This window comes from Brachyhypopomus gauderio, unplaced genomic scaffold (assembly GCF_052324685.1).
Source record: "Brachyhypopomus gauderio isolate BG-103 unplaced genomic scaffold, BGAUD_0.2 sc159, whole genome shotgun sequence".
Lineage (NCBI taxonomy): Eukaryota > Metazoa > Chordata > Actinopteri > Gymnotiformes > Hypopomidae > Brachyhypopomus > Brachyhypopomus gauderio.
The window spans coordinates 152,347-170,097 of record NW_027506980.1 but is presented as its reverse complement, the minus strand read 5'-3'; the positions used below and the strand labels follow the sequence as shown (position 1 = coordinate 170,097).

The 17,751-nt window shown below is 41.6% G+C and overlaps 17 non-coding genes across 17 annotated transcripts; 7 read left to right on the top strand and 10 right to left on the bottom strand.

Annotated features, from left to right (window-relative positions):
- Window positions 1–12: 12 nt before the first annotated feature.
- Window positions 13–85, bottom strand: trnak-cuu (transfer RNA lysine (anticodon CUU)). The gene has a single exon. It is a non-coding gene; the product is annotated as a tRNA-Lys (tRNA).
- A 1,317-nt stretch (window positions 86–1,402) lies between these two features.
- On the bottom strand, window positions 1,403–1,475 carry trnak-cuu (transfer RNA lysine (anticodon CUU)). The gene has a single exon. It is a non-coding gene; the product is annotated as a tRNA-Lys (tRNA).
- Window positions 1,476–2,629: 1,154 nt separating this feature from the next.
- trnan-guu (transfer RNA asparagine (anticodon GUU)) lies at window positions 2,630–2,703 on the top strand. Its single transcript has one exon. It is a non-coding gene; the product is annotated as a tRNA-Asn (tRNA).
- An 89-nt stretch (window positions 2,704–2,792) lies between these two features.
- Window positions 2,793–2,865, bottom strand: trnak-cuu (transfer RNA lysine (anticodon CUU)). Its single transcript has one exon. It is a non-coding gene; the product is annotated as a tRNA-Lys (tRNA).
- A 1,154-nt stretch (window positions 2,866–4,019) lies between these two features.
- trnan-guu (transfer RNA asparagine (anticodon GUU)) lies at window positions 4,020–4,093 on the top strand. The gene has a single exon. It is a non-coding gene; the product is annotated as a tRNA-Asn (tRNA).
- An 89-nt stretch (window positions 4,094–4,182) lies between these two features.
- trnak-cuu (transfer RNA lysine (anticodon CUU)) lies at window positions 4,183–4,255 on the bottom strand. The gene has a single exon. It is a non-coding gene; the product is annotated as a tRNA-Lys (tRNA).
- A 1,317-nt stretch (window positions 4,256–5,572) lies between these two features.
- trnak-cuu (transfer RNA lysine (anticodon CUU)) lies at window positions 5,573–5,645 on the bottom strand. Its single transcript has one exon. It is a non-coding gene; the product is annotated as a tRNA-Lys (tRNA).
- Window positions 5,646–6,962: 1,317 nt separating this feature from the next.
- trnak-cuu (transfer RNA lysine (anticodon CUU)) lies at window positions 6,963–7,035 on the bottom strand. The gene has a single exon. It is a non-coding gene; the product is annotated as a tRNA-Lys (tRNA).
- Window positions 7,036–8,352: 1,317 nt separating this feature from the next.
- On the bottom strand, window positions 8,353–8,425 carry trnak-cuu (transfer RNA lysine (anticodon CUU)). The gene has a single exon. It is a non-coding gene; the product is annotated as a tRNA-Lys (tRNA).
- A 1,317-nt stretch (window positions 8,426–9,742) lies between these two features.
- Window positions 9,743–9,815, bottom strand: trnak-cuu (transfer RNA lysine (anticodon CUU)). The gene has a single exon. It is a non-coding gene; the product is annotated as a tRNA-Lys (tRNA).
- Window positions 9,816–10,969: 1,154 nt separating this feature from the next.
- trnan-guu (transfer RNA asparagine (anticodon GUU)) lies at window positions 10,970–11,043 on the top strand. Its single transcript has one exon. It is a non-coding gene; the product is annotated as a tRNA-Asn (tRNA).
- Window positions 11,044–12,359: 1,316 nt separating this feature from the next.
- trnan-guu (transfer RNA asparagine (anticodon GUU)) lies at window positions 12,360–12,433 on the top strand. The gene has a single exon. It is a non-coding gene; the product is annotated as a tRNA-Asn (tRNA).
- Window positions 12,434–13,749: 1,316 nt separating this feature from the next.
- On the top strand, window positions 13,750–13,823 carry trnan-guu (transfer RNA asparagine (anticodon GUU)). The gene has a single exon. It is a non-coding gene; the product is annotated as a tRNA-Asn (tRNA).
- Window positions 13,824–15,139: 1,316 nt separating this feature from the next.
- Window positions 15,140–15,213, top strand: trnan-guu (transfer RNA asparagine (anticodon GUU)). Its single transcript has one exon. It is a non-coding gene; the product is annotated as a tRNA-Asn (tRNA).
- Window positions 15,214–15,302: 89 nt separating this feature from the next.
- trnak-cuu (transfer RNA lysine (anticodon CUU)) lies at window positions 15,303–15,375 on the bottom strand. Its single transcript has one exon. It is a non-coding gene; the product is annotated as a tRNA-Lys (tRNA).
- Window positions 15,376–16,529: 1,154 nt separating this feature from the next.
- trnan-guu (transfer RNA asparagine (anticodon GUU)) lies at window positions 16,530–16,603 on the top strand. The gene has a single exon. It is a non-coding gene; the product is annotated as a tRNA-Asn (tRNA).
- An 89-nt stretch (window positions 16,604–16,692) lies between these two features.
- Window positions 16,693–16,765, bottom strand: trnak-cuu (transfer RNA lysine (anticodon CUU)). Its single transcript has one exon. It is a non-coding gene; the product is annotated as a tRNA-Lys (tRNA).
- Window positions 16,766–17,751: the final 986 nt, after the last annotated feature.

Here is a 17,751-nt window from a genome sequence, read left to right as displayed (position 1 = left end):
AAATCAGCCTCTCGCCCAACGTGGGGCTCGAACCCACGACCCTGAGATTAAGAGTCTCATGCTCTACCGACTGAGCTAGCCGGGCGATTTTTGTAGGACCCCAAAGGCACTTGCTGTCGCCACATGTTGACATGTTGAGCAGGACCTGAGCTATGTTTGTGGAATTTGTGCAGAAATTAAAGACCTTCACCCTTAAACATTCACTAAACCTGGTGCATGATCTCACATCCCAGAGATTGAGAATCTGGCAAACTAACAATCGAACTGGTCAGGTAACAGCAGCATTTGAAGTGGGGTCAAAAAGGTACCATTAAAGGCACTTGACATCCCAGCTCAGTTTCGTTGCATAGCCTCTTTATAGTTGTTGAAAAAACGTTTTGTAGCGGAAGAAAACATTAATTTACTGGAAGACAATCCAGTGATCGCTCTTAATATCAAAGTAAAACATGTACTCTGTCCTGATAAAATTTTGAGCATGTGCATTTCACCTTGGGATTTAAAGTGTTTCCCTTTAGTCTGAGTACATCAGCTGAAGGCAGCTTAACTTCTTTTTTGGTTCTTGAAGTCTTTTTTTATTCTCATCCGAAAGGCATAGCCTATTCTGTTCCAGAAAACATTGGGGATTCCAATGTATCAATGACCTAGTTGGGAAAATAATTGCTGAACTCTGTAATGATCCTGATCTCAGCAGTACCAAGTGCCACAAAGGTCCACAAATCAGTTTACTCATGTATTTTATTGCCTATGGTTTGGTTTGTAAATGTGTGTTGGTGATATGTATGCATTCATGATAGCACATTTTCTGGACAAAATGCGTCTTGGAGCAGCTCCTGCAGTGCTTCCATCAAATCTGTTTTGAATAGGTTTTGGGTGCATTTTCACAAATAATTTGAAAAGCGTCTTATCTAAGAGGACATAACCCTGCAACTGAATGCAAGGGAGCTACACTGTGTAAACTGGTGAAAATCATACACATTCCGATGACTGGTGGACAAAAGGATCAAAACTTTGACAGGAAAAGGGTCTACAAACTGACCTTTTGTTTGAAGACCTGCAGGTCTTGACAAGTGAGAAATTGAAGGAAGGGCGAATTTTAGACAAGCTAGCAGAAAAGTGTGAGTGACATTGATGTTGCATCCTTTATGCATTGGCTCATTTCATCAAAAGACAGCAAACAGGAGGAATGTGCTTGTTGGGTTTTTCTTTTGAGGAAGAACTATGTAAGCACAGCAGCATCTGGTCTCTGTGGCGCAATCGGTTAGCGCGTTCGGCTGTTAACCGAAAGGATGGTGGTTCGAGCCCACTCAGGGACGATGTATGTTCCTTTCTCTTCTTTTTTAGACGTATTTTGTGCAAACAGATTAACTAAATTTCAACATTTCACTCAAACAAATCAGCCTCTCGCCCAACGTGGGGCTCGAACCCACGACCCTGAGATTAAGAGTCTCATGCTCTACCGACTGAGCTAGCCGGGCGATTTTTGTAGGACCCCAAAGGCACTTGCTGTCGCCACATGTTGACATGTTGAGCAGGACCTGAGCTATGTTTGTGGAATTTGTGCAGAAACTAAAGACCTTCACCCTTAAACATTCACTAAACCTGGTGCATGATCTCACATCCCAGAGATTGAGAATCTGGCAAACTAACAATCGAACTGGTCAGGTAACAGCAGCATTTGAAGTGGGGTCAAAAATGTACCATTAAAGGCACTTGACATCTCAGCTCAGTTTCGTTGCATAGCCTCTTTATAGTTGTTGAAAAAACGTTTTGTAGCGGAAGAAAACATTAATTTACTGGAAGACAATCCAGTGATCGCTCTTAATATCAAAGTAAAACATGTACTCTGTCCTGATAAAATTTTGAGCATGTGCATTTCACCTTGGGATTTAAAGTGTTTCCCTTTAGTCTGAGTGCATCAGCTGAAGGCAGCTTAACTTCTTTTTTGGTTCTTGAAGTCTTTTTTTATTCTCATCCGAAAGGCATAGCCTATTCTGTTCCAGAAAACATTGGGGATTCCAATGTATCAATGACCTAGTTGGGAAAATAATTGCTGAACTCTGTAATGATCCTGATCTCAGCAGTACCAAGTGCCACAAAGGTCCACAAATCAGTTTACTCATGTATTTTATTGCCTATGGTTTGGTTTGTAAATGTGTGTTGGTGATATGGATGCATTCATGATAGCACATTTTCTGGACAAAATGCGTCTTGGAGCAGCTCCTGCAGTGCTTCCATCAAATCTGTTTTGAATAGGTTTTGGGTGCATTTTCACAAATAATTTCAAAAGCGTCTTATCTAAGAGGACATAACCCTGCAACTGAAGGCAAGGGAGCTACACTGTGTAAACTGGTGAAAATCATACACATTCCGATGACTGGTGGACAAAAGGATCAAAACTTTGACAGGAAAAGGGTCTACAAACTGACCTTTTGTTTGAAGACCTGCAGGTCTTGACAAGTGAGAAATTGAAGGAAGGGCGAATTTTAGACAAGCTAGCAGAAAAGTGTGAGTGACATTGATGTTGCATCCTTTATGCATTGGCTCATTTCATCAAAAGCCAGCAAACAGGAGGAATGTGCTTGTTGGGTTTTTCTTTTGAGGAAGAACTATGTAAGCACAGCAGCATCTGGTCTCTGTGGCGCAATCGGTTAGCGCGTTCGGCTGTTAACCGAAAGGATGGTGGTTCGAGCCCACCCAGGGACGATGTATGTTCCTTTCTCTTCTTTTTTAGACGTATTTTGTGCAAACAGATTAACTAAATTTCAACATTTCACTCAAACAAATCAGCCTCTCGCCCAACGTGGGGCTCGAACCCACGACCCTGAGATTAAGAGTCTCATGCTCTACCGACTGAGCTAGCCGGGCGATTTTTGTAGGACCCCAAAGGCACTTGCTGTCGCCACATGTTGACATGTTGAGCAGGACCTGAGCTATGTTTGTGGAATTTGTGCAGAAATTAAAGACCTTCACCCTTAAACATTCACTAAACCTGGTGCATGATCTCACATCCCAGAGATTGAGAATCTGGCAAACTAACAATCGAACTGGTCAGGTAACAGCAGCATTTGAAGTGGGGTCAAAAAGGTACCATTAAAGGCACTTGACATCCCAGCTCAGTTTCGTTGCATAGCCTCTTTATAGTTGTTGAAAAAACGTTTTGTAGCGGAAGAAAACATTAATTTACTGGAAGACAATCCAGTGATCGCTCTTAATATCAAAGTAAAACATGTACTCTGTCCTGATAAAATTTTGAGCATGTGCATTTCACCTTGGGATTTAAAGTGTTTCCCTTTAGTCTGAGTACATCAGCTGAAGGCAGCTTAACTTCTTTTTTGGTTCTTGAAGTCTTTTTTTATTCTCATCCGAAAGGCATAGCCTATTCTGTTCCAGAAAACATTGGGGATTCCAATGTATCAATGACCTAGTTGGGAAAATAATTGCTGAACTCTGTAATGATCCTGATCTCAGCAGTACCAAGTGCCACAAAGGTCCACAAATCAGTTTACTCATGTATTTTATTGCCTATGGTTTGGTTTGTAAATGTGTGTTGGTGATATGGATGCATTCATGATAGCACATTTTCTGGACAAAATGCGTCTTGGAGCAGCTCCTGCAGTGCTTCCATCAAATCTGTTTTGAATAGGTTTTGGGTGCATTTTCACAAATAATTTCAAAAGCGTCTTATCTAAGAGGACATAACCCTGCAACTGAAGGCAAGGGAGCTACACTGTGTAAACTGGTGAAAATCATACACATTCCGATGACTGGTGGACAAAAGGATCAAAACTTTGACAGGAAAAGGGTCTACAAACTGACCTTTTGTTTGAAGACCTGCAGGTCTTGACAAGTGAGAAATTAAAGGAAGGGCGAATTTTAGACAAGCTAGCAGAAAAGTGTGAGTGACATTGATGTTGCATCCTTTATGCATTGGCTCATTTCATCAAAAGCCAGCAAACAGGAGGAATGTGCTTGTTGGGTTTTTCTTTTGAGGAAGAACTATGTAAGCACAGCAGCATCTGGTCTCTGTGGCGCAATCGGTTAGCGCGTTCGGCTGTTAACCGAAAGGATGGTGGTTCGAGCCCACCCAGGGACGATGTATGTTCCTTTCTCTTCTTTTTTAGACGTATTTTGTGCAAACAGATTAACTAAATTTCAACATTTCACTCAAACAAATCAGCCTCTCGCCCAACGTGGGGCTCGAACCCACGACCCTGAGATTAAGAGTCTCATGCTCTACCGACTGAGCTAGCCGGGCGATTTTTGTAGGACCCCAAAGGCACTTGCTGTCGCCACATGTTGACATGTTGAGCAGGACCTGAGCTATGTTTGTGGAATTTGTGCAGAAATTAAAGACCTTCACCCTTAAACATTCACTAAACCTGGTGCATGATCTCACATCCCAGAGATTGAGAATCTGGCAAACTAACAATCGAACTGGTCAGGTAACAGCAGCATTTGAAGTGGGGTCAAAAAGGTACCATTAAAGGCACTTGACATCCCAGCTCAGTTTCGTTGCATAGCCTCTTTATAGTTGTTGAAAAAACGTTTTGTAGCGGAAGAAAACATTAATTTACTGGAAGACAATCCAGTGATCGCTCTTAATATCAAAGTAAAACATGTACTCTGTCCTGATAAAATTTTGAGCATGTGCATTTCACCTTGGGATTTAAAGTGTTTCCCTTTAGTCTGAGTACATCAGCTGAAGGCAGCTTAACTTCTTTTTTGGTTCTTGAAGTCTTTTTTTATTCTCATCCGAAAGGCATAGCCTATTCTGTTCCAGAAAACATTGGGGATTCCAATGTATCAATGACCTAGTTGGGAAAATAATTGCTGAACTCTGTAATGATCCTGATCTCAGCAGTACCAAGTGCCACAAAGGTCCACAAATCAGTTTACTCATGTATTTTATTGCCTATGGTTTGGTTTGTAAATGTGTGTTGGTGATATGTATGCATTCATGATAGCACATTTTCTGGACAAAATGCGTCTTGGAGCAGCTCCTGCAGTGCTTCCATCAAATCTGTTTTGAATAGGTTTTGGGTGCATTTTCACAAATAATTTGAAAAGCGTCTTATCTAAGAGGACATAACCCTGCAACTGAATGCAAGGGAGCTACACTGTGTAAACTGGTGAAAATCATACACATTCCGATGACTGGTGGACAAAAGGATCAAAACTTTGACAGGAAAAGGGTCTACAAACTGACCTTTTGTTTGAAGACCTGCAGGTCTTGACAAGTGAGAAATTGAAGGAAGGGCGAATTTTAGACAAGCTAGCAGAAAAGTGTGAGTGACATTGATGTTGCATCCTTTATGCATTGGCTCATTTCATCAAAAGACAGCAAACAGGAGGAATGTGCTTGTTGGGTTTTTCTTTTGAGGAAGAACTATGTAAGCACAGCAGCATCTGGTCTCTGTGGCGCAATCGGTTAGCGCGTTCGGCTGTTAACCGAAAGGATGGTGGTTCGAGCCCACTCAGGGACGATGTATGTTCCTTTCTCTTCTTTTTTAGACGTATTTTGTGCAAACAGATTAACTAAATTTCAACATTTCACTCAAACAAATCAGCCTCTCGCCCAACGTGGGGCTCGAACCCACGACCCTGAGATTAAGAGACTCATGCTCTACCGACTGAGCTAGCCGGGCGATTTTTGTAGGACCCCAAAGGCACTTGCTGTCGCCACATGTTGACATGTTGAGCAGGACCTGAGCTATGTTTGTGGAATTTGTGCAGAAACTAAAGACCTTCACCCTTAAACATTCACTAAACCTGGTGCATGATCTCACATCCCAGAGATTGAGAATCTGGCAAACTAACAATCGAACTGGTCAGGTAACAGCAGCATTTGAAGTGGGGTCAAAAATGTACCATTAAAGGCACTTGACATCCCAGCTCAGTTTCGTTGCATAGCCTCTTTATAGTTGTTGAAAAAACGTTTTGTAGCGGAAGAAAACATTAATTTACTGGAAGACAATCCAGTGATCGCTCTTAATATCAAAGTAAAACATGTACTCTGTCCTGATAAAATTTTGAGCATGTGCATTTCACCTTGGGATTTAAAGTGTTTCCCTTTAGTCTGAGTGCATCAGCTGAAGGCAGCTTAACTTCTTTTTTGGTTCTTGAAGTCTTTTTTTATTCTCATCCGAAAGGCATAGCCTATTCTGTTCCAGAAAACATTGGGGATTCCAATGTATCAATGACCTAGTTGGGAAAATAATTGCTGAACTCTGTAATGATCCTGATCTCAGCAGTACCAAGTGCCACAAAGGTCCACAAATCAGTTTACTCATGTATTTTATTGCCTATGGTTTGGTTTGTAAATGTGTGTTGGTGATATGGATGCATTCATGATAGCACATTTTCTGGACAAAATGCGTCTTGGAGCAGCTCCTGCAGTGCTTCCATCAAATCTGTTTTGAATAGGTTTTGGGTGCATTTTCACAAATAATTTCAAAAGCGTCTTATCTAAGAGGACATAACCCTGCAACTGAAGGCAAGGGAGCTACACTGTGTAAACTGGTGAAAATCATACACATTCCGATGACTGGTGGACAAAAGGATCAAAACTTTGACAGGAAAAGGGTCTACAAACTGACCTTTTGTTTGAAGACCTGCAGGTCTTGACAAGTGAGAAATTGAAGGAAGGGCGAATTTTAGACAAGCTAGCAGAAAAGTGTGAGTGACATTGATGTTGCATCCTTTATGCATTGGCTCATTTCATCAAAAGCCAGCAAACAGGAGGAATGTGCTTGTTGGGTTTTTCTTTTGAGGAAGAACTATGTAAGCACAGCAGCATCTGGTCTCTGTGGCGCAATCGGTTAGCGCGTTCGGCTGTTAACCGAAAGGATGCTGGTTCGAGCCCACCCAGGGACGATGTATGTTCCTTTCTCTTCTTTTTTAGACGTATTTTGTGCAAACAGATTAACTAAATTTCAACATTTCACTCAAACAAATCAGCCTCTCGCCCAACGTGGGGCTCGAACCCACGACCCTGAGATTAAGAGTCTCATGCTCTACCGACTGAGCTAGCCGGGCGATTTTTGTAGGACCCCAAAGGCACTTGCTGTCGCCACATGTTGACATGTTGAGCAGGACCTGAGCTATGTTTGTGGAATTTGTGCAGAAACTAAAGACCTTCACCCTTAAACATTCACTAAACCTGGTGCATGATCTCACATCCCAGAGATTGAGAATCTGGCAAACTAACAATCGAACTGGTCAGGTAACAGCAGCATTTGAAGTGGGGTCAAAAATGTACCATTAAAGGCACTTGACATCTCAGCTCAGTTTCGTTGCATAGCCTCTTTATAGTTGTTGAAAAAACGTTTTGTAGCGGAAGAAAACATTAATTTACTGGAAGACAATCCAGTGATCGCTCTTAATATCAAAGTAAAACATGTACTCTGTCCTGATAAAATTTTGAGCATGTGCATTTCACCTTGGGATTTAAAGTGTTTCCCTTTAGTCTGAGTGCATCAGCTGAAGGCAGCTTAACTTCTTTTTTGGTTCTTGAAGTCTTTTTTTATTCTCATCCGAAAGGCATAGCCTATTCTGTTCCAGAAAACATTGGGGATTCCAATGTATCAATGACCTAGTTGGGAAAATAATTGCTGAACTCTGTAATGATCCTGATCTCAGCAGTACCAAGTGCCACAAAGGTCCACAAATCAGTTTACTCATGTATTTTATTGCCTATGGTTTGGTTTGTAAATGTGTGTTGGTGATATGGATGCATTCATGATAGCACATTTTCTGGACAAAATGCGTCTTGGAGCAGCTCCTGCAGTGCTTCCATCAAATCTGTTTTGAATAGGTTTTGGGTGCATTTTCACAAATAATTTCAAAAGCGTCTTATCTAAGAGGACATAACCCTGCAACTGAAGGCAAGGGAGCTACACTGTGTAAACTGGTGAAAATCATACACATTCCGATGACTGGTGGACAAAAGGATCAAAACTTTGACAGGAAAAGGGTCTACAAACTGACCTTTTGTTTGAAGACCTGCAGGTCTTGACAAGTGAGAAATTGAAGGAAGGGCGAATTTTAGACAAGCTAGCAGAAAAGTGTGAGTGACATTGATGTTGCATCCTTTATGCATTGGCTCATTTCATCAAAAGCCAGCAAACAGGAGGAATGTGCTTGTTGGGTTTTTCTTTTGAGGAAGAACTATGTAAGCACAGCAGCATCTGGTCTCTGTGGCGCAATCGGTTAGCGCGTTCGGCTGTTAACCGAAAGGATGCTGGTTCGAGCCCACCCAGGGACGATGTATGTTCCTTTCTCTTCTTTTTTAGACGTATTTTGTGCAAACAGATTAACTAAATTTCAACATTTCACTCAAACAAATCAGCCTCTCGCCCAACGTGGGGCTCGAACCCACGACCCTGAGATTAAGAGTCTCATGCTCTACCGACTGAGCTAGCCGGGCGATTTTTGTAGGACCCCAAAGGCACTTGCTGTCGCCACATGTTGACATGTTGAGCAGGACCTGAGCTATGTTTGTGGAATTTGTGCAGAAATTAAAGACCTTCACCCTTAAACATTCACTAAACCTGGTGCATGATCTCACATCCCAGAGATTGAGAATCTGGCAAACTAACAATCGAACTGGTCAGGTAACAGCAGCATTTGAAGTGGGGTCAAAAAGGTACCATTAAAGGCACTTGACATCCCAGCTCAGTTTCGTTGCATAGCCTCTTTATAGTTGTTGAAAAAACGTTTTGTAGCGGAAGAAAACATTAATTTACTGGAAGACAATCCAGTGATCGCTCTTAATATCAAAGTAAAACATGTACTCTGTCCTGATAAAATTTTGAGCATGTGCATTTCACCTTGGGATTTAAAGTGTTTCCCTTTAGTCTGAGTACATCAGCTGAAGGCAGCTTAACTTCTTTTTTGGTTCTTGAAGTCTTTTTTTATTCTCATCCGAAAGGCATAGCCTATTCTGTTCCAGAAAACATTGGGGATTCCAATGTATCAATGACCTAGTTGGGAAAATAATTGCTGAACTCTGTAATGATCCTGATCTCAGCAGTACCAAGTGCCACAAAGGTCCACAAATCAGTTTACTCATGTATTTTATTGCCTATGGTTTGGTTTGTAAATGTGTGTTGGTGATATGGATGCATTCATGATAGCACATTTTCTGGACAAAATGCGTCTTGGAGCAGCTCCTGCAGTGCTTCCATCAAATCTGTTTTGAATAGGTTTTGGGTGCATTTTCACAAATAATTTCAAAAGCGTCTTATCTAAGACGACATAACCCTGCAACTGAAGGCAAGGGAGCTACACTGTGTAAACTGGTGAAAATCATACACATTCCGATGACTGGTGGACAAAAGGATCAAAACTTTGACAGGAAAAGGGTCTACAAACTGACCTTTTGTTTGAAGACCTGCAGGTCTTGACAAGTGAGAAATTGAAGGAAGGGCGAATTTTAGACAAGCTAGCAGAAAAGTGTGAGTGACATTGATGTTGCATCCTTTATGCATTGGCTCATTTCATCAAAAGCCAGCAAACAGGAGGAATGTGCTTGTTGGGTTTTTCTTTTGAGGAAGAACTATGTAAGCACAGCAGCATCTGGTCTCTGTGGCGCAATCGGTTAGCGCGTTCGGCTGTTAACCGAAAGGATGCTGGTTCGAGCCCACCCAGGGACGATGTATGTTCCTTTCTTTTCTTTTTTAGACGTATTTTGTGCAAACAGATTAACTAAATTTCAACATTTCACTCAAACAAATCAGCCTCTCGCCCAACGTGGGGCTCGAACCCACGACCCTGAGATTAAGAGTCTCATGCTCTACCGACTGAGCTAGCCGGGCGATTTTTGTAGGACCCCAAAGGCACTTGCTGTCGCCACATGTTGACATGTTGAGCAGGACCTGAGCTATGTTTGTGGAATTTGTGCAGAAATTAAAGACCTTCACCCTTAAACATTCACTAAACCTGGTGCATGATCTCACATCCCAGAGATTGAGAATCTGGCAAACTAACAATCGAACTGGTCAGGTAACAGCAGCATTTGAAGTGGGGTCAAAAAGGTACCATTAAAGGCACTTGACATCCCAGCTCAGTTTCGTTGCATAGCCTCTTTATAGTTGTTGAAAAAACGTTTTGTAGCGGAAGAAAACATTAATTTACTGGAAGACAATCCAGTGATCGCTCTTAATATCAAAGTAAAACATGTACTCTGTCCTGATAAAATTTTGAGCATGTGCATTTCACCTTGGGATTTAAAGTGTTTCCCTTTAGTCTGAGTACATCAGCTGAAGGCAGCTTAACTTCTTTTTTGGTTCTTGAAGTCTTTTTTTATTCTCATCCGAAAGGCATAGCCTATTCTGTTCCAGAAAACATTGGGGATTCCAATGTATCAATGACCTAGTTGGGAAAATAATTGCTGAACTCTGTAATGATCCTGATCTCAGCAGTACCAAGTGCCACAAAGGTCCACAAATCAGTTTACTCATGTATTTTATTGCCTATGGTTTGGTTTGTAAATGTGTGTTGGTGATATGGATGCATTCATGATAGCACATTTTCTGGACAAAATGCGTCTTGGAGCAGCTCCTGCAGTGCTTCCATCAAATCTGTTTTGAATAGGTTTTGGGTGCATTTTCACAAATAATTTCAAAAGCGTCTTATCTAAGACGACATAACCCTGCAACTGAAGGCAAGGGAGCTACACTGTGTAAACTGGTGAAAATCATACACATTCCGATGACTGGTGGACAAAAGGATCAAAACTTTGACAGGAAAAGGGTCTACAAACTGACCTTTTGTTTGAAGACCTGCAGGTCTTGACAAGTGAGAAATTGAAGGAAGGGCGAATTTTAGACAAGCTAGCAGAAAAGTGTGAGTGACATTGATGTTGCATCCTTTATGCATTGGCTCATTTCATCAAAAGCCAGCAAACAGGAGGAATGTGCTTGTTGGGTTTTTCTTTTGAGGAAGAACTATGTAAGCACAGCAGCATCTGGTCTCTGTGGCGCAATCGGTTAGCGCGTTCGGCTGTTAACCGAAAGGATGGTGGTTCGAGCCCACCCAGGGACGATGTATGTTCCTTTCTCTTCTTTTTTAGACGTATTTTGTGCAAACAGATTAACTAAATTTCAACATTTCACTCAAACAAATCAGCCTCTCGCCCAACATGGGGCTCGAACCCATGACCCTGAGATTAAGAGTCTCATGCTCTACTGACTGAGCTAGCCGGGCGATTTTTGTAGGACCCCAAAGGCACTTGCTGTCGCCACATGTTGACATGTTGAGCAGGACCTGAGCTATGTTTGTGGAATTTGTGCAGAAATTAAAGACCTTCACCCTTAAACATTCACTAAACCTGGTGCATGATCTCACATCCCAGAGATTGAGAATCTGGCAAATCAACAATCGAACTGGTCAGGTAACAGCAGCATTTGAAGTGGGGTCAAAAAGGTACCATTAAAGGCACTTGACATCCCAGCTCAGTTTCGTTGCATAGCCTCTTTATAGTTGTTGAAAAAACGTTTTGTAGCGGAAGAAAACATTAATTTACTGGAAGACAATCCAGTGATCGCTCTTAATATCAAAGTAAAACATGTACTCTGTCCTGATAAAATTTTGACCATGTGCATTTCACCTTGGGATTTAAAGTGTTTCCCTTTAGTCTGAGTACATCAGCTGAAGGCAGCTTAACTTCTTTTTTGGTTCTTGAAGTCTTTTTTTATTCTCATCCGAAAGGCATAGCCTATTCTGTTCCAGAAAACATTGGGGATTCCAATGTATCAATGACCTAGTTGGGAAAATAATTGCTGAACTCTGTAATGATCCTGATCTCAGCAGTACCAAGTGCCACAAAGGTCCACAAATCAGTTTACTCATGTATTTTATTGCCTATGGTTTGGTTTGTAAATGTGTGTTGGTGATATGGATGCATTCATGATAGCACATTTTCTGGACAAAATGCGTCTTGGAGCAGCTCCTGCAGTGCTTCCATCAAATCTGTTTTGAATAGGTTTTGGGTGCATTTTCACAAATAATTTCAAAAGCGTCTTATCTAAGAGGACATAACCCTGCAACTGAAGGCAAGGGAGCTACACTGTGTAAACTGGTGAAAATCATACACATTCCGATGACTGGTGGACAAAAGGATCAAAACTTTGACAGGAAAAGGGTCTACAAACTGACCTTTTGTTTGAAGACCTGCAGGTCTTGACAAGTGAGAAATTAAAGGAAGGGCGAATTTTAGACAAGCTAGCAGAAAAGTGTGAGTGACATTGATGTTGCATCCTTTATGCATTGGCTCATTTAATCAAAAGCCAGCAAACAGGAGGAATGTGCTTGTTGGGTTTTTCTTTTGAGGAAGAACTATGTAAGCACAGCAGCATCTGGTCTCTGTGGCGCAATCGGTTAGCGCGTTCGGCTGTTAACCGAAAGGATGGTGGTTCGAGCCCACCCAGGGACGATGTATGTTCCTTTCTCTTCTTTTTTAGACGTATTTTGTGCAAACAGATTAACTAAATTTCAACATTTCACTCAAACAAACCAGCCTCTCGCCCAACGTGGGGCTCCAACCCACGACCCTGAGATTAAGAGTGTCATGCTCTACCGACTGAGCTAGCCGGGCGATTTTTGTAGGACCCCAAAGGCACTTGCTGTCACCACATGTTGACATGTTGAGCAGGACCTGAGCTATGTTTGTGGAATTTGTGCAGAAATTAAAGACCTTCACCCTTAAACATTCACTAAACCTGGTGCATGATCTCACATCCCAGAGATTGAGAATCTGGCAAACTAACAATCGAACTGGTCAGGTAACAGCAGCATTTGAAGTGGGGTCAAAAAGGTACCATTAAAGGCACTTGACATCCCAGCTCAGTTTCGTTGCATAGCCTCTTTATAGTTGTTGAAAAAACGTTTTGTAGCGGAAGAAAACATTAATTTACTGGAAGACAATCCAGTGATCGCTCTTAATATCAAAGTAAAACATGTACTCTGTCCTGATAAAATTTTGAGCATGTGCATTTCACCTTGGGATTTAAAGTGTTTCCCTTTAGTCTGAGTACATCAGCTGAAGGCAGCTTAACTTCTTTTTTGGTTCTTGAAGTCTTTTTTTATTCTCATCCGAAAGGCATAGCCTATTCTGTTCCAGAAAACATTGGGGATTCCAATGTATCAATGACCTAGTTGGGAAAATAATTGCTGAACTCTGTAATGATCCTGATCTCAGCAGTACCAAGTGCCACAAAGGTCCACAAATCAGTTTACTCATGTATTTTATTGCCTATGGTTTGGTTTGTAAATGTGTGTTGGTGATATGGATGCATTCATGATAGCACATTTTCTGGACAAAATGCGTCTTGGAGCAGCTCCTGCAGTGCTTCCATCAAATCTGTTTTGAATAGGTTTTGGGTGCATTTTCACAAATAATTTCAAAAGCGTCTTATCTAAGACGACATAACCCTGCAACTGAAGGCAAGGGAGCTACACTGTGTAAACTGGTGAAAATCATACACATTCCGATGACTGGTGGACAAAAGGATCAAAACTTTGACAGGAAAAGGGTCTACAAACTGACCTTTTGTTTGAAGACCTGCAGGTCTTGACAAGTGAGAAATTGAAGGAAGGGCGAATTTTAGACAAGCTAGCAGAAAAGTGTGAGTGACATTGATGTTGCATCCTTTATGCATTGGCTCATTTCATCAAAAGCCAGCAAACAGGAGGAATGTGCTTGTTGGGTTTTTCTTTTGAGGAAGAACTATGTAAGCACAGCAGCATCTGGTCTCTGTGGCGCAATCGGTTAGCGCGTTCGGCTGTTAACCGAAAGGATGGTGGTTCGAGCCCACCCAGGGACGATGTATGTTCCTTTCTCTTCTTTTTTAGACGTATTTTGTGCAAACAGATTAACTAAATTTCAACATTTCACTCAAACAAATCAGCCTCTCGCCCAACGTGGGGCTCCAACCCACGACCCTGAGATTAAGAGTGTCATGCTCTACCGACTGAGCTAGCCGGGCGATTTTTGTAGGACCCCAAAGGCACTTGCTGTCACCACATGTTGACATGTTGAGCAGGACCTGAGCTATGTTTGTGGAATTTGTGCAGAAATTAAAGACCTTCACCCTTAAACATTCACTAAACCTGGTGCATGATCTCACATCCCAGAGATTGAGAATCTGGCAAACTAACAATCGAACTGGTCAGGTAACAGCAGCATTTGAAGTGGGGTCAAAAAGGTACCATTAAAGGCACTTGACATCCCAGCTCAGTTTCGTTGCATAGCCTCTTTATAGTTGTTGAAAAAACGTTTTGTAGCGGAAGAAAACATTAATTTACTGGAAGACAATCCAGTGATCGCTCTTAATATCAAAGTAAAACATGTACTCTGTCCTGATAAAATTTTGAGCATGTGCATTTCACCTTGGGATTTAAAGTGTTTCCCTTTAGTCTGAGTACATCAGCTGAAGGCAGCTTAACTTCTTTTTTGGTTCTTGAAGTCTTTTTTTATTCTCATCCGAAAGGCATAGCCTATTCTGTTCCAGAAAACATTGGGGATTCCAATGTATCAATGACCTAGTTGGGAAAATAATTGCTGAACTCTGTAATGATCCTGATCTCAGCAGTACCAAGTGCCACAAAGGTCCACAAATCAGTTTACTCATGTATTTTATTGCCTATGGTTTGGTTTGTAAATGTGTGTTGGTGATATGGATGCATTCATGATAGCACATTTTCTGGACAAAATGCGTCTTGGAGCAGCTCCTGCAGTGCTTCCATCAAATCTGTTTTGAATAGGTTTTGGGTGCATTTTCACAAATAATTTCAAAAGCGTCTTATCTAAGACGACATAACCCTGCAACTGAAGGCAAGGGAGCTACACTGTGTAAACTGGTGAAAATCATACACATTCCGATGACTGGTGGACAAAAGGATCAAAACTTTGACAGGAAAAGGGTCTACAAACTGACCTTTTGTTTGAAGACCTGGAGGTCTTGACAAGTGAGAAATTGAAGGAAGGGCGAATTTTAGACAAGCTAGCAGAAAAGTGTGAGTGACATTGATGTTGCATCCTTTATGCATTGGCTCATTTCATCAAAAGCCAGCAAACAGGAGGAATGTGCTTGTTGGGTTTTTCTTTTGAGGAAGAACTATGTAAGCACAGCAGCATCTGGTCTCTGTGGCGCAATCGGTTAGCGCGTTCGGCTGTTAACCGAAAGGATGGTGGTTCGAGCCCACCCAGGGACGATGTATGTTCCTTTCTCTTCTTTTTTAGACGTATTTTGTGCAAACAGATTAACTAAATTTCAACATTTCACTCAAACAAATCAGCCTCTCGCCCAACGTGGGGCTCGAACCCACGACCCTGAGATTAAGAGTCTCATGCTCTACCGACTGAGCTAGCCGGGCGATTTTTGTAGGACCCCAAAGGCACTTGCTGTCGCCACATGTTGACATGTTGAGCAGGACCTGAGCTATGTTTGTGGAATTTGTGCAGAAATTAAAGACCTTCACCCTTAAACATTCACTAAACCTGGTGCATGATCTCACATCCCAGAGATTGAGAATCTGGCAAACTAACAATCGAACTGGTCAGGTAACAGCAGCATTTGAAGTGGGGTCAAAAAGGTACCATTAAAGGCACTTGACATCCCAGCTCAGTTTCGTTGCATAGCCTCTTTATAGTTGTTGAAAAAACGTTTTGTAGCGGAAGAAAACATTAATTTACTGGAAGACAATCCAGTGATCGCTCTTAATATCAAAGTAAAACATGTACTCTGTCCTGATAAAATTTTGAGCATGTGCATTTCACCTTGGGATTTAAAGTGTTTCCCTTTAGTCTGAGTACATCAGCTGAAGGCAGCTTAACTTCTTTTTTGGTTCTTGAAGTCTTTTTTTATTCTCATCCGAAAGGCATAGCCTATTCTGTTCCAGAAAACATTGGGGATTCCAATGTATCAATGACCTAGTTGGGAAAATAATTGCTGAACTCTGTTATGATCCTGATCTCAGCAGTACCAAGTGCCACAAAGGTCCACAAATCAGTTTACTCATGTATTTTATTGCCTATGGTTTGGTTTGTAAATGTGTGTTGGTGATATGGATGCATTCATGATAGCACATTTTCTGGACAAAATGCGTCTTGGAGCAGCTCCTGCAGTGCTTCCATCAAATCTGTTTTGAATAGGTTTTGGGTGCATTTTCACAAATAATTTCAAAAGCGTCTTATCTAAGACGACATAACCCTGCAACTGAAGGCAAGGGAGCTACACTGTGTAAACTGGTGAAAATCATACACATTCCGATGACTGGTGGACAAAAGGATCAAAACTTTGACAGGAAAAGGGTCTACAAACTGACCTTTTGTTTGAAGACCTGGAGGTCTTGACAAGTGAGAAATTGAAGGAAGGGCGAATTTTAGACAAGCTAGCAGAAAAGTGTGAGTGACATTGATGTTGCATCCTTTATGCATTGGCTCATTTCATCAAAAGCCAGCAAACAGGAGGAATGTGCTTGTTGGGTTTTTCTTTTGAGGAAGAACTATGTAAGCACAGCAGCATCTGGTCTCTGTGGCGCAATCGGTTAGCGCGTTCGGCTGTTAACCGAAAGGATGGTGGTTCGAGCCCACCCAGGGACGATGTATGTTCCTTTCTCTTCTTTTTTAGACGTATTTTGTGCAAACAGATTAACTAAATTTCAACATTTCACTCAAACAAATCAGCCTCTCGCCCAACGTGGGGCTCGAACCCACGACCCTGAGATTAAGAGTCTCATGCTCTACCGACTGAGCTAGCCGGGCGATTTTTGTAGGACCCCAAAGGCACTTGCTGTCGCCACATGTTGACATGTTGAGCAGGACCTGAGCTATGTTTGTGGAATTTGTGCAGAAATTAAAGACCTTCACCCTTAAACATTCACTAAACCTGGTGCATGATCTCACATCCCAGAGATTGAGAATCTGGCAAACTAACAATCGAACTGGTCAGGTAACAGCAGCATTTGAAGTGGGGTCAAAAAGGTACCATTAAAGGCACTTGACATCCCAGCTCAGTTTCGTTGCATAGCCTCTTTATAGTTGTTGAAAAAACGTTTTGTAGCGGAAGAAAACATTAATTTACTGGAAGACAATCCAGTGATCGCTCTTAATATCAAAGTAAAACATGTACTCTGTCCTGATAAAATTTTGAGCATGTGCATTTCACCTTGGGATTTAAAGTGTTTCCCTTTAGTCTGAGTACATCAGCTGAAGGCAGCTTAACTTCTTTTTTGGTTCTTGAAGTCTTTTTTTATTCTCATCCGAAAGGCATAGCCTATTCTGTTCCAGAAAACATTGGGGATTCCAATGTATCAATGACCTAGTTGGGAAAATAATTGCTGAACTCTGTAATGATCCTGATCTCAGCAGTACCAAGTGCCACAAAGGTCCACAAATCAGTTTACTCATGTATTTTATTGCCTATGGTTTGGTTTGTAAATGTGTGTTGGTGATATGGATGCATTCATGATAGCACATTTTCTGGACAAAATGCGTCTTGGAGCAGCTCCTGCAGTGCTTCCATCAAATCTGTTTTGAATAGGTTTTGGGTGCATTTTCACAAATAATTTCAAAAGCGTCTTATCTAAGACGACATAACCCTGCAACTGAAGGCAAGGGAGCTACACTGTGTAAACTGGTGAAAATCATACACATTCCGATGACTGGTGGACAAAAGGATCAAAACTTTGACAGGAAAAGGGTCTACAAACTGACCTTTTGTTTGAAGACCTGGAGGTCTTGACAAGTGA